At 37.3% G+C, this 15,052-nt stretch overlaps 1 protein-coding gene across 1 annotated transcript in view; it reads right to left on the bottom strand.

Annotated features, from left to right (window-relative positions):
• LOC136679147 (uncharacterized) overlaps positions 1 to 15,052 on the bottom strand; it is a 46,834-nt gene that overhangs the window by 15,519 nt on the left and 16,263 nt on the right. The window lies entirely within an intron of this gene.

Genomic DNA, 15,052 nt, shown 5'->3' on the forward strand with positions numbered 1-15,052 from the left:
GACTAAATTGCACCTAGAAAACCAACATAAAAACCCACAAAAATTTTACAAACGTGTAAAATAATCGTTCAAAAATGTAAGAGTGATTGTCATATCTGTGGTGGTGGTATCTTTATACTATAACTGGAAAAATTCAGTCAGGAGCTTCAGTGACATTTTAACTCACTCTTTCAGATGTCTCTTAACAGAAGGAACATTTTACATCACAGTTCCTCCCTTTGTCACTAAGACACTTGAGACTGAATAAACCAAGACAGAAAATTAAAACAGTAAAAGAAACAGGTGAGGTGTGAGAGCGAAAAACCCAACTGGCAGACTACATTCAAAAACCAACAAAAAACCTTCAAAAAGGGAAAATTCTCTCATGGTCCCTCTGCCCAGGTGACCACCAGTGGGTACCCCACCATTACACATTATGACGAGATGAATAGAAAGAAAATTAAAACAAAAATAAACAAAGTACAGAGAATAACATCCACTATTACATGTTATACACTTTCTGCAATAGATTCATATACTAAGGACCTTTAATCATTGAAAGTGTAGTCTATTCACACACAAGAATTATTTGTTTGTTCCAATTGCAACTCCAATGTTGTTTTCAAGAAATCAAGTCCTGAATCTGTGTTGAGAGGATCAGGATGTTCTTTAAAAAAAACGTACACTTTGGTTCCCGCTGGTCTGACTTATGCTCAGCCACGTCTTATTAACCATCTCCCATGAACTGTTATTAATGGAAAGAACGAAAGGATTCTCACTAGAGTGTGGGAGTAAGGAGCAAACCACACGAGTCACTACTGTTGCTGTCTGTTTTTACCATGAAATTTGCATATTACCAGAAGGTGTTTGTTTTAGGGTCTCTAAGTCCCAGTCCATCATCCGGCTTGGAATCCATGCATATTTTCACTGCTGCCCAAACAGAAACTGCGACAATGGCACAAGCAACTAATAAGGCTGCTATGCTGCCCTGTTTGAAATGTCCGTGTGCAGATTTCATCAGACCTGAGGTTATTCTGGAGCTGGAGCGCATTTACAATGAGAGATGTGGATCCAAATGTCTCACTTAGCAATCTTTACCACAGTGTTGAATAGTCAAAGGCATGTGGAATGGTCGCTTCCAGCGGTCAGCTTTCCAGTTTTTTCTTTTGTAGACCTTGGTTAGGATTCAATCACCTGGTTTTACAGTGTGTCCCGTCACAGCTGGGCTAGGTAGAGACTCCTTCATACTCCTGTGCATAGCAGACAACACAGAGCATAGCATTGCACAATATTTCTGCATGTGATCATCCTCTAGGGCAAATGTGTCCCTTTTAGGAGCACATCCTGTGTTTGGGGATCGTCCAAACATTATTTCAAATGGTGAGAATTTGGTCCTAGACAACATTTTCAGTCTCAGGCTCATACAGACTAATGGCAGGGCTTCCACACAGTTTAACCCTGTTTGCAGAAAGACTTTAATCATCATTTCTGTTTGATTGTGCTGTTTCTTCTCTCTACCAGACCTGCACTTTGTGGGTGATAGGCACAATTTTTGTGTAATTGCATGTCAATCACTTCACTGATGTGTGTCAAGCCTTTTCCTACAAAGGAGGGTCCATTGTCTCAGGATAATTTCCTAAGAATGCCAAATCTGGGAATAATTTCCCTCTTTATGGCTTTTGCAGCTGTTAGAGGTTCCTGCTGAGTGGTAGGGTAGGCCTCTATCCACTTTGAAAACATGTCAACGATCACAAGCACATATTTCCTTTCCCTTAAATCCATTTGTAAGTGATCATCTGTTCTTAGGGTTTTTTATGAAATTTCACCATTTTGGTTGTTGAAACTTCCCCTTCAGATTATACAGTCTCTTTACACTGAAAGTTTCCCCGTCTGGAAACCCATACTCTTCCACCCAAAACTCTTTAAATTGTAGCACAGTATCGCTGAATGGTCAATGTTCTCAAGTTCTTTCACTGTTCACATCCCTTTTGAGCCGGCTCTGATTCTTTTTCTAGATACGTTTACTTAGGAGTCACTGGACTCTGTGCCACACCGATCCTTAGTAGTTATATTTTGTATAACTAAACTGTTAAAAGGGTTCTCTTGTGAACAGAATGAAAGCCTTACCGGGTATTGAATCTTTTATTAAATTAACATACACTTACTTCCAGGTCCGTAGATGGGTGCGTCCCCGAGCAAGTAGAGTCCGCTCAGGGCCCGGAAAACTGTCCTGTACCTAGTGCAAGATCAGCCCGTCCTTCCTTGAGATCTGAGCCTGTTGCTCAGTGGAGCATCCTCTTTGGACCTCTTAGCCTTGCTCAGCGTTTCGCCCCCTCCTCTTCGTGATTTCCAAACTGTTCATTTATTTCTTTTGCAAGAGAATTACTCTGAGAGGTGCTCTGGTCTGCTCCAGTGTGACCCACATTTTTATACCTTTTACTTCTGTAGCCTTGTAACGGTATAAAATACACTTTCAGTTCACTTTTACTGCAACGGCCCTCAACCTGTTCCGTGCATGCCGCCAACAAGTGGAACACACAGAATAAGTTCTGCTACATGTCTCACACAAAAACAGATAGGAGCCCCCACAGAATACATTTCAACACACACACCATGTGTCGCACAGCACACGCCTAACTAGTTGATGAGAGATTCTACTACTATCTGTGTCACACAACCACACATATCATTTATTGTAGTTGATGAGTGTTAATAAAAGATTCCATTGCACACATTATATATATATATATATATATATATATATATATATATATATATATATATATATATATATATATATATATATATATATATATATATATATATATACACACACATACACATACACACACATATGATCAAACAACAAGTTTCTCCAACATTTCCCAGACAGTTTAAACACCTTTTTGAAAAATTGTGTGCATAATTTGAAAAACCTTTTGCAAACCACTGTTGTTTTACTGCACGTGCGTTTCCCTGGAAAACACATTTAGAAAGGTTATCTTTCAATGCAGCATTGAAGAAAGATGGTGACTCAGCATAGCCTTGTGGAACACGAGTGAAAGTATACAATTTTCCCTGAAAGAAGAAAGCAAACCAGAATTATGAATCCTTGTGCACTTTAAGACTAAAGAAAGTGTTGGTTAAACCAATCACAGTGAACCATTTTGAGTCTTCTGGTACTTGACTCAATATGGTATGTGGATTTGGCACCTCAGGTGCTCGAGTATGAATGGCTTTGTTTACTGCTTGCAAGTCTTGAACAAATCTCCGCTGTGCAGGTTTGCCTGGAGCAGTGGATTATTTTTTACAGGCCAGATTTGAGAACAACACGCTGAGTCCGGACTTTTTTAGTTTTTAATTTTTAGCTGCACTCCTATGTACTCTCATCAAATACCTTTTCTACTAAAGACTCAGTTGGTGAAACAGTCTAAAGACAGAATAATGCAACATACATTTCATAAAACAGCTCATCTTTAAATAAAACAAAGACCATCAGTGATTACTACTAATTACTACTAAATACTAGTGATTACTACTTATTACTAGTGATTACTCTAATTACTACTAAATACTAGTGATTGCTACTAAGTACTAGTGATTACTACTAATTACTACTAAATATTAGTGATTACTATTAAGTACTAATAATTACTACCAATTACTACTAAATACTAGTGATTACTACTAAGTACTAGTGATTACTACTAATTACTACTAAATACTAGTGATTACTACTAATTACTACTAAATAATAGTGATTACTACTAAGTACTAATGATTACTACTAATTACTACTAAATACTAGTGATTATTACTAATTACTACTAAATACTAGTGATTACTACTAAGTACTAATGATTACTACTAAATAATAGCGATTACTACTAAATACTAGTGATTACTACTAAGTACTAATGATTACTACTAATTACTACTACATAATAGTGATTACTACTAAGTACTAATGATTACTACTAAATACTGGTGATTACTACTAAGTACTAGCGATTACTACTAATTACTACTAAATACTAGTGATTACTACTAGTGATTCAATGAGCACATGTTTGTAAAAGAAACACACTTTCTTCCTTCACAATACAAAACACATCTTACAGGTTACCTGCTGACAGTCTTTGCTATATTCTTTGCTAACTGTCCTGACATTATTATTCCTTTTTGACCAATGCTTAACTTCTTTAAATGTTTCTTTTTTTTTCGTACATACATACATCAATCTAAACGAACAAAACCAAAATACTACCTTTCACGACAAAATTTATGCACGCCTTCCTTATAGTGCATTTCCTGGTTTTGCCTTGACTGTCTCTTCATGGTAAGTCCCTGACTGTAGGTAGAACTGCTCGAAGTTCATGAATTTTGTCTGAAAATAAGATTATAACATTTTTCAGGTAACTATCTTTATATTTTAACATAATTATTATTATAAAAGCAAGTAAATCAGACATTAACTAAAAATATACATTTGTTAAATTGGCATTCTCACTAAAATATTTGAATATATGATTAATGTCTGAATTAACTTTAATGTATGTCTTTGAGATTATCCAAATGTATTAAAAAAATTATAAACTGAGAATATTGTTTTATGCAAGCACCATGCTCAGGGAGAAGATATATAAATTAAATCATGTTTATAAAATATTCATTGTAATATACGATGAGAATTAACTTAAATTACTTAATTTTACTTAAATCCTTTAATTGCTGTGGAAACACAAACAGTGTTAGCATGTCTAAGGCTTATAATTTTGAAATTTGTGTTGAATTTTTAAATGAAAAAAAAAAAAATGTCATTTTTACATTTTTGTTTGCCTTACAAAAACTAAATTGGGAAACTACTTTTTTGGGTGTTCATGTTCTTGTTTTTTCTCTCTTTTATGAGCAGCATAATTCACTGTATTACTTATCCCACTCTGAATGGGTGACACATTTACCTAGAAGCGCTGAGCTTCCTGAATGTCAAGGCTGTAATTCTGTTTTCTGTCTGCAGGGGTCGCAAACAGTCCCTCGTTCTAATTTTCTGCTGTTCTAATAATCGCTGCAGACATGCAATTAACATTGGTTAAATTGCTAATGTAGTGGATATGATGAATGTGTATTCATTTCTAATAAGAAATTTTGACTTTCTGAAGATGTGATTTTAAATACCCAAGCTTTTGCTAGTTTTCAGAGACATCTCTAACCAAGATCGTAAGGTGAGATAAACCTCCAGGCCCGTAAAACCCCCTCCAAAGACCCTTTTTTATGACTTAAGGACCCCCTGGGTCAAGAATAGAATGCAGAGAGACACAGAGACTCAATCCTGATTGAAACTCACAATGCCCTCTTTAAAGGACACCTTTTTAAAGACTGTTAACTCTCAAACTCAAACATCCCAAAGTTCTTACATGGAAACCAAGTTGTATATGAGCACAACTGTTTGAAATAAATCACGTTTTGACAATCAAAATAGGTGGAACTAATTTACATGTGTTTAAAGTAATTTTTTGAGCTTTTAAGCTGTTTGGGCTTCTGCCCCTTTTTCTCTGATGTTCGATTCTTCACTTCAAGGCTCCAGACACTTGGGGCGTTGTCTCTCTTAGCCTTTTTCAAGGCTAAAAGAGTAAAATGACCTGCGTTTTGGAAATGATTCTGCAGGCGTCAGACTCATGGCTTTCTTAAACAGTGTTTAATATCACTTTAATATGTGAAGATGACCTACTTGTCTAAGCTAAAACTAAGACAGGTAAGGACACTACATATTAGTTAATGGTTCCCAAACATGGAGCTTAGCAAAATGAATTAAATAATTAATTATTAATAAAATAATAATTAATTATCATTGACTCCGCTATGTAGATCAAATGCCACCATGCATACTACTTCCACTACACATAAATATATTATTTAATTTTGGCACCCAACGTGGGGCTCTGATTAATAGTCGTGATCAGAAGTTATGATTCCTTTACAAGAAACAAAATCGCACACCAAGTTAAGCACAGCCTTTTACTTCATCGATAAGAGTGGCCTGTTTAAATACGGGCCTCACAACTGGTTCCTCCCACCTCTAATTCATAACTAGGACCTGTTCCTAAATTAAGCCTTGAATGTGAGCGATGATTGTCATTTCACTGTTGTTTTGATTTAATGATTAGTGTGAACACGCTTTTCATTCGTGAAATTTTTAGGCTGCCACCGTGCGCCTAATTGTGAAGTAATACTGTGGGTTTGTCAGCTGTGCTGCGTCACTGTTTAATCACCTGCATGAAAAGCGTATGACACACCCGTGAGAGGTTAAATTAATCACTACGCGCGAATCTCCATGTATGTGTACGTTCTAAATCTCCCAAAAGTCTGCAAATTCCAGCTTTTGATCGGCAAACTTTGTACCTCTGATATACGGCTTGTTAAAATACGTTCATAAATGCAGGAATTGTTTGTGTCAACCCATAAGTAGTGTGACCGCGAATCCCGCGCTCATAATTGCACGCAGAATGTCGTGCCTTGAATTTGTAAAACAACATGAATAGTGAACTCGCTCTAAAGCGGCCCAAACAAAGGTCCCTGTTTTGTTTAAGACTGGCAATGGTGTGTTTTCCCTTCAGTTTCTGAACTGGAATGGTTTAAATTATGCCAAACCAGTGAACCTACCCCATGGGGAGGAGTTAAGTAAATAAGGTGCCGCCACTGACCCAGCCCTGGAAACACCAGGAGCCCTGTGGCTGACTTGTGCTATTGCAACTGAAGTCAATTTATGGTGCCCCCTTTCGTATGACTTGCGTTACTGCATTTAAAGTTTCTCTAGTGCACTCTTGTGTATGACTTATGTAAGTGCAAGTTAATTAAAAGCAGTTGTCTTTCATATAGTACAGTAAATTCACATGTAAATTGTAAGTTATATTTGTTGTACTGCTTCTATCCTTTACTCATTCTTCCATAAGTGGAAGTAACCAATTACTGATTATAAAATCTATATTGGTTGAGGTGAAATAAATTAAAACTGCATATCTAATTAAACATTAATTAGTATTAAATCTGACACACAACCCAGTCACCAAGCATCAGTGGTAAGTCCCCTGACTGATGTGTATTTGTAATTTGCAAGCTCAACAGGAGCTATAGTGTCAGAATATAGAGCCATGATCCACAGCGCTGAGCCCTCTCACATGGCAAATCTGTTGTCACAATTAATGGCCCTCCATTTAATGGAGAAACCTAAAGGCGAGGCCTTAATTAAGGTAGCCTGCCATATGTCTACACTAGCAATAGAAAAATCCAAACACACTGTCCAGGAAAACAAAAATGATGAGCCCAGAAATGGAGAACATCAGAAATGTTCGCAAAGAGCCTGATCATTTAATGGCACTGCATGCAAAAACAGCAGAACTTGCTGCAGTCAAAGATGAACTCCAATTGTCTCAGCACCTGCATGCAGAGACAGAAAGCAAGCTAAACATTGCTAAAGCAGAGCTAAAGAAGGTACGCTCACAGCTATTTAGCAACCAACAGAGAACCACTCACATTTATAGGGAGCTGCAGATTCCAAAGTCCAAAGGTATCCCTGAGTCACCTTTCCCAGCACCAACAGCCCCTACACCAGCTCCACCACTGGAGGCTAACAGAGTCCTCCCAAACACAGGTGAACATAGGTTCTCTCAGTTTAGCTATGTGCCCCCAGCACATTACCAGACTCCTTCCTACAGGGACCTGGACAGAATCGCGCACCACATAACGTGCTTTGAGCCAAAACCGGATGGCTCAAATGAAATCTATTCATACCTAAAAGACATAGACCTCTTTTTGCAAAGGTTCCCCAGAGTCACAGGTAGACAGAATCTACCTGATCAGAATGACATCCAGCAGGGACATCAGCAGTTTCATTGAACGGCAACCTAACTATGTCAGGAGACAATATGATGTGCTCTGTGATGCTTTGGAGAAGGAGTTCTCCAATCAGCTGTCAGAGGCAGGACTGATGACAGCACTGCAAGTTAAACAACAAAGGCAGGAGTCACCCCATCTGCACTACCACCGCCTTAGACAAGCTTATTTCGGACCCCGAAATGAACCGGGAATGGAAGAAGAGTTGGATTTCAAAACACTGTTTGTCCTAAATCTCCATCCCAACACTAGTTACTCTCTAGGTGTTGCAGCATGTCCACGCACATTGTCTAGCAAACAGCTGCGTGACTTAGCACTCAAAGGCTTTTTAAAAGACCAACAAACTTCAAATCAATGGCCAGAAATGCCACAAAGTTTTAGCTGTTACACTCAGCCTTCCCCCATGGAACTAGACGAAGCCACTAGGGCTGAATCATGGTATCCAAAACCCGCTCCATTTCACAGGCTTACAGAAAATCAGGGGAATAATAAACCTTTGCAATTCAATAGGAGTTCTCCTCACTCCAGTCCTCACTGGTCAGGTGAAACTCAACATCACTCAAAACCCTTTGTTAATCAGTTAATATCAGGGCACCCTCAGAATAAATTCCCAGCCAGTAGGCATGAGAATCCAGCACCCAAGGAAAATATTTTGGACCACGGATGGCCCCAACACTCTCACACACACGACAAAACCCTAGACAAAAGCCCCTGTCCTAACACAACTAACGAGAATAGGGATGAGAACTGGCACCAGTGCGAAAGCTCAGATGATGCGAATGAGTCTGAAGTATCTGGAATTAGCACAGAAGTTCCAGTAACCGCTGAACAGGTGTTTTCGCACCTGTGTAAAGAGGAGCATCAGACAGCTGACCTCTTCTCAGACACCTCAGGTGAAACTGAGCATGTCCCAAGGACCCCTGCAATTCAGACTTGCATGTCTGACCAGTTTAATAAGGGGTGTGAAAATCAGACTCCTCTTAATGTCACGGTTGTTTAAGGTGATCCACCTGCACAACAGTTCCTGGGCCATTTAACAGAAAAGGGGGGTGCTCATAGATTAAACGTGACCACAGTGCTAGAAAAGAAGCTTGTAAAAGAAGCTCTCTTGGACACTGTATCAGACATAACACTGATGTCATCCACACTCTTTGATGAAGTGTGGGCTGCAGCAGACCATGCCCCACAGAGATTACAGTTACAAAACTGTTCCCTCCAAATTGTGCCTTATTCATACACTGGTATCAGCATAAGGTCTGTGGCAAGAGTACTCATAACAATAGGACCCATAAGTCTGGTTCACCCTGTATATGTGTCTCCTATTGAAAACATTCCCTTCCTTATTGGCAAGGACCTGCTCAACAGGCTTGAGCCACTGAATGACTTCAAGTGTTTGAAGATCTGGGCCCATGTTCACAAACCCCTGCCCATCTCACAGTCACATCACCTTGAAGCTCAGTCCTGTCGCCTAAACACCAGGTCCACAGAGACTACTAAAACCTTTCACACTCCAACAATGACAAAGGATGCCATGAGCCAGAGAATCTCAGCTCATGATGAACAAATGACTGTCCACACAATAACAGTCCCTTTTGCTAACACCCATTTGGATCCCAAATGGCCTCCAGAAAGTGATAAATTAAAAGCCTGACAAACCTGGGTAACCACAAAACCTCCAATGTGATTTTGATTCCATTAAATTCTCAAGTGCATGACAAAAAGGGATTAAAGTGAAACATCACATAGTCCAGCAAAATACATACAACACACAACAAGATAAGGGCAGCTTGCAAAACTCCTCTGAGACGCATTTGCAGTCAGCCAGCAGAGACTGGAAAAGAGCAAAAAGCGGATGCAAAAATGGTTATGACAAAAATGTGTTCCATGAAAGGCTGAAAAGGGGGGAGAAGTTGCAAAAGTACAACTCAATTAAACTGACCCAAAAGTTAATGAAAGGTGAGAAACAGGCTCATAAGCTCCTGCCACATGAGTCAGACTCACACAGGGTCCTAAATCTTTCCCCAACCAGTCATCCTCTATTCAGGAATGTGAATAAAGATCAGCAAAGCGCTGACTTCAAATGGGTTCCTCACAACCAGATGGAGCCTCACCAAATCACCATGAGACTTGTAGAGAACAACAACACCCTTGTTAAGTCATAAAAGAGCAGCAGACACCCAGAAGACCTTTAATGGTATTAATCGTCAGCTTCCACAACTGAATATATATATATATATATATATATATATATATATATATATATATATATATATATATATATATATATATAATAAATAAAAAATAAAAAAAACTTTCATCTGTACTTATGTTGCGTCCACCTGATAAGGTAATCAGTGGTATATCAATCTAGGAGTAAAAATTCTAATTTTTCTTCAAGCATTGTATCCCATTCTAACTTGTGTATGGCCGTCTGTCGCTATGCACAGCTAATTCATTAAGCCATGACGAACGATTCAAAAGTGGTGTGACGCAGTCAGCACACAGTACTGTTTTAAAAAAATTAAATAAATATTTTTTTTCTCTGGAAAACTTATTTTTCTTTGTTACTTCAGCAATCGAAGGTGATAACGCTCTCATTCAATGCCTAACAGGCCTATGCCCACCAGTCATGTTAAATCAGAGTTCTTAGTAGTTAGCTTAACTATAGAGGAACACCCTGGGTTTGTCCAGTAATTATCACCAAAGATATGTTTTTAAGTATTTGCATGAATAACTACCCTTGAACATTTCCTTTGATAAAAATGATATTTCCTAGTTAACAGACACTTTTAAAGTAAGAGGAACACTCATACCAGCATATTGGATAAAGTCCAATAAAGGTTTATTCTCATATTAAATGATCCCAGAAAGGTATCAACCCTGAGTGTATGAATGAATGATTCCTGACCTTGCTGTTCACATTCATCTCTGCATTATAAGCTTAATGCTTCTAGAAAGAAAGCATGATCTGAAAGGGGGGATATGTAGTGGATATGATGAATGTGTATTAATTTCTAATAAGAAATTTTGACTTTCTGAAGATGTAATTTTAAAAACCCAAGCTTTCGCTAGTTTTCAGAGACATCTCTAACCAAGATCGTAAGGTGAGATAAACCTCCAGAGCAAGCCCGTAAAACCCCCTCCAAAGACCCTTTTTTATGACTTAAGGACTCAAGAAAAGAATGCAGAGAGACACAGAGACTCAGTCTTGATTGAAACTCACAATGCCCTCTTTAAAGGACATCTTTTTAAAGACTGTTAACTCTCAAACTCAAACATCCCAAAGTTCTTACATGGAAACCAAGTTGTATATGAGCACAAGTGTTTGAAATTAATCCCGTTTTGACAATCAAAATAGGTGGAATTAATTTACATTTGTTTAAAGTCATTTTTGTTGATATGAATTTATGTAGAACCAAGATAGCCACATACTATGTGTTTAGTTGGTTAATAATTATATAGAACATGGTTGTCTTTTTCTTAATGATATTACTGTGTGTTAACATGTAATCTTTTATATTGCAAAGTATTCACTCAGGGATGGTCAAGTCTTTGTCTTGTCAAGTGTCATAAATTCTATGTGATGCCATTCCCAAGGTACAGGAAACAGCCAATCAGGAGCAAGAAAAGCTCCAATTCTCCCTCATTGGGGATGAATCAGGTATTCGGGGCAGGTTTTCTAAACTCTGGTTAAAACCCCTGTGGCGCCAAATGACACAAGCTTTTTTTTCAGGTTTTTGAGCTTTTGAGCTTTTAAGCTGTTTGGGCTTCTGCCCCTTTTTCTCCGATGTTCAACTCTTCACTTCAAGGCTCCAGACACTTGGGGCGTTGTCTCTCTTAGCCTTTTTCAAGGCTAAAAGAGTAAAATGACCTGAGTTTTGGAAATGATTCTGCAGGCGTCAGACTCATGGCTTTCTTAAACAGAATGACCTTCTGAGATGAGGCCCCAGGAGAGACCTGCACGGATGTATCTCTCTCACATAAGGCGGCAGATCAGCAACAACAAAGAATCCCCACAGAGACCTTTAGAAAACCACCAGCTCCGACGGCTGCGTCTGAAAGCCTCGGGAGAAAATGAACGCCCGCGGTTGCAACCTACAAGGCCTGTGTCTGAAATTCTCCAGGAAGTCGTGCCGGAAGGCACCATCAGCAGCATGCTCCCTGTCGATCTCCAGATACATAAGGTCACATGGTCTCATGTCTCTCATGGCTCATGGTTGGTACTGAAAGTTTGCTGGGATAAGCAATAACCTTTCTTAGAACTTAGGACAATAATTATCATAGAGAAATTCCCTCATATATTAATCTTCCTGTTCGCTCATATATCGCTGTAATCCATTTTATTATATGAATGTCTACTCAATATTCATTATTTGATAATTTATCTTTAATAAACCAGTTGTGTGATTAAACCAATCCTTGGTTGTTTGTGTGTGTGCACCTTTCTTGTATGGAATTATAACTTCTAGTTCAGATTCCATTTCAGAGTCAAGAACCCACGGCAGGTCAACGAGCATAATTCATTAATAATAGTTAATTCTAGCTAATTCTGCTGTATAATATGTGAAGATGACCTACTTGTCTAAGCTAAAATGAAGACAGGTAAGGACACTACAATAAAGTGGCTGTACATACAAACAAAATGTAATCTGACAACCAAACCCTAATTTACCAAGCATTCAAATAAATACAAATTTAAAATAAAACTATATATAGATCAATTAAATAATTGTACAGCAATTATTCAGAATATAAATAAAATTAGATTAAAATAATTTCTTAATTTAAAAAACATTTAAATATCTTTATTTATATATTATATATCTATAAACAATAACCGAAATTCACATGAATAAGAGTGAAAAAAATATATGAATAATTATGTGAATAAATAAAGATAAATGCATTTATAACAGTAACTGAGTGGTCAATCTTAATCACGTCTCAATAACAGAAACTTAGAAGGAGTGAATCTTTTAGAACCCCTGAAAATAGAAATCACAATCATTGCGCAGCACTTTGGTCGACATTGTCTGTGAAATGTGCTCTATAAATAGATTTTACGTACGTTCTTTAAAATATCAAACACCTTGCACAAAGGCTAACATTGTCAAACACTGTGTATGACTTATATTTTTAGTTAATCTTTTACATTTTAACGAGGTCAAAGTAATCATTATGTAGTGTGCTGAGGGATTAATGCTTTCCGACCTTTTTAAAAATGTATTTATAAAGCAGATACTACATGTTCTAAAATCTGATTGGCTGAGCCACGTAAAAAACACGTTATATTCAAACCACCTCACAACATCTGAATTACAGATTAATATGCCAGTGTTCTTAATTCAATTTTATTCAGTTCTCTTTGTAAAAGGAAAATGAAGTAAACAGATGTTCTAGCACATGGCTACCTTGGTGCTCATATAACACTCCAATATTCCTGAATCAGTATCTGCCAAAGAAAAGTGTTGTCACCAAGAATGTCTTCCTTCGCACTTACACAATTAAACAAACTTTATCAAATATCTGCATGTCCTACTTCAAATATGTAAGACATCAATATATAAAAAATGGATTATATACATAATTACTTACAATGTTATTATTAGCTTATTAGCTAACTTAAAATACCAATTAATATTACCTTTTACACACATGGTCATGCATTATATAAAGTTTCAAATTTTTGAGACACTTTGAAAATAAAGAGATATCATCTGCGGAATGAAGCTAAACGTGTAGTTTTTCCACGGTGTGGGGGTTGTATTTGTATTATTATTTGCACCATTTAAGGTCCAGAGAAAATCCAAATGAATCGATTGCTCAAACTTTGTGACCCGGATGTGTATCTGAATCTTTTGTAACTCGTATTTTGGTGTCTGAATGTCGTCTACCGAATCTGAGCAACTTCAAAATGTTTTGTTTAAAATTTTTTGAGCTTGAATTTTTTTCATCTGAATTTATTAACCTTGAATAATAACAGTGGAAATGTGTTCTTGAAAATTCACGAGTTCAATTCAAGAGCAGTTATATTCAGATGCAGAACTTCTGTGCAAAAAATTCAGTGCCACAAATTCAAAGTAGGTAGCATTTCAAAGTCTGATGAGACAGATTTGCTTCCATAGATGTGATCATTTTTGTGGGTTTTTATTTTGGTTTTCTAGGTGTATCTCAGTCTGTTCATGATCACAGAACCACTTCCCTCAGTATAAGAAATAAAATACTGCTAAAACAGTTGAAGAAGACAAAGTGGTCAGTTTCTGACAGCTGCCGTCAGAACTTGTGACTCCACTGAGTAATAATTACATAAATGTACTGAAACCTGAATATTTATAAGGTTTATATGGAGATTCAGTGACCAAAGCTATGAAGTAGTGCCCTCTAGAGTCACAGAATTCGGTGTAACACCGGCATGCGTGATTCGGCCCGAGTGTGGGTCGACACAATTGTACTATCTGGGATATATTTCTGCTCTTCATTCTAAGAATTTTATTTGCAGATTTATTTTTGCTTTTGTAAAACGTTTGACCCAGAATTCACTCGATACGTTAGAGCCATAATACGTCATGGTACTTTTACTAATAATAAGTACTTTTACTTTCAATACTTAAGTACATTTGCAGGTAAATTCTTTTGTACTTTTACTCAAGTAGAGATCTACAACAAGGACTTCTACTTTTACCTTAAGTATCTGTACTTTTACTCAAATACATGGTTTGTGTACTTTGTCCTCCACTGTATAAAATAAACATTATTATACACCTGGCGATTAAAAATTAAGTTATGATTTCAAATAAAGTCATTTAGTACATTATAAAACGATCAACCATAACATTAAAACCACTCAGAGATGGTTACCAAACCTGATGGAGTTAAAGTGTGCTTCAGTACGGCCCTCCAGGACTGTTCCTCTCCACTGTGTATTTGCAAACTGGTTTTAATGTTACAGTTATTATGTTATGTTTAATGTTACAGTTATTTAGACGTTAAATATTTAATTCTCCCATGACCCTGAAATGGATTAAACGGCAAAGATGATGATGATGATGATCCTTTATTCTTTATGTTTCAATGTGATTTTGTGACTACAGACGTATTCCTGAAAGGAAAGATTAAATACACAGCACTGGTTGAGACTAAAGCGTGGTTTGAAAGAAAAAGTATTAAAATAAAATGAGACGTG

Source organism: Hoplias malabaricus, chromosome Y, assembly GCF_029633855.1.
Source record: "Hoplias malabaricus isolate fHopMal1 chromosome Y, fHopMal1.hap1, whole genome shotgun sequence".
NCBI lineage: Eukaryota > Metazoa > Chordata > Actinopteri > Characiformes > Erythrinidae > Hoplias > Hoplias malabaricus.